Source organism: Nematolebias whitei, chromosome 7, assembly GCF_014905685.2.
Source record: "Nematolebias whitei isolate Nwh7 chromosome 7, NemWhi1, whole genome shotgun sequence".
Classification (NCBI taxonomy): Eukaryota; Metazoa; Chordata; class Actinopteri; order Cyprinodontiformes; family Rivulidae; genus Nematolebias; species Nematolebias whitei.
Window position 1 is genome coordinate 5,467,944 of NC_056504.1, and position 1,174 is coordinate 5,469,117.

Consider the following 1,174-nt stretch of genomic DNA (forward strand, 5'->3'; position numbering starts at 1 on the left):
TTTAGGCCACACGAGATTAAACAGTACATTGTTTAAAATGGGAAAACGTCCTACAGGAAAATGTGACTTTTGTTTCCAAGAAGAGACAGTGGATCATGTTTTATTATTCTGTCCCAAATATTGAGCTGAGAGAAAGAACTGGCACGTAGACCACAGGACAACAAACTACAGTTGAATATACACGAGCTGTTGGATAAACTTCTCACTTCTGAATATATTGTTTTTTTGTTAAACTACCTTAAGAAGACGGAAATAATCGAGAGAATATAGTATTTTTTTGTCCTTTTTCTTTCTTATTTTATTATTATTTTATTTAGTTAATTATAATAATAATAGTTATTATTATTTATTTATTTTTTGTTAAAAACCTGTGTAGTATTTATTTAGCATCCCAATCCACACTTCATTCCAGTAGATGGCGGTAATGCACATCTAAACGTTGCTAGCCAACCGCCATTAAAAAAAGAAGAAGAGTCTCAGCGTTCTGTTCAAAGCACAGAGAGCATCATGAAGACCAAGGAACACACCCGGCAGGTCCGAGATACCGTTGTGGAGAAGTTTAAAGCTGGATTTGGATACAAAAAGATTTCCCAAGCTTTAAACATCCCAAGGAGCACTGTGCAGCAATCATATTGAAATGGAAGGAGTATGAGACCACTGCAAATCTACCAAGACCCGGCCGTCCCTCTAAACTTTCACCTGGAACAAGGAGAAGACTGATCAGAGATGCAGCCAAGAGGCCCATGATCACTCTGGATGAACTGCAGAGATCTACAGCTGAGGCGGGAGAGTCTGTCCATAGGACAACAATCAGTCGTACACTGCACAAATCTGGCCTTTATGGAAGAGTGACAAGAAGAAAGACATTTCTCAAAGATATCCATAAAAAGTGTTGTTTAAAGTTTGTCACCTGGGAGACACCAAACATGTGGAAGAAGGTGCTCTGGTCACATGAAACCAAAATCCAACTGTTTGGCCACAATGCAAAACGATATGTTTGGAGTAAAAGCAACACAGCTCATCACCCTGAACACACCATCCCCACTGTCAAACATGGTGGTGGCAGCATCATGGTTTGGGCCTGCTTTTCATCAGCAGGGACAGGGAAGATGGTCAGAATTGATGGAAGATGGATGGGACCAAATACAGGACCATTCTGGAAGAAAACCTGTTT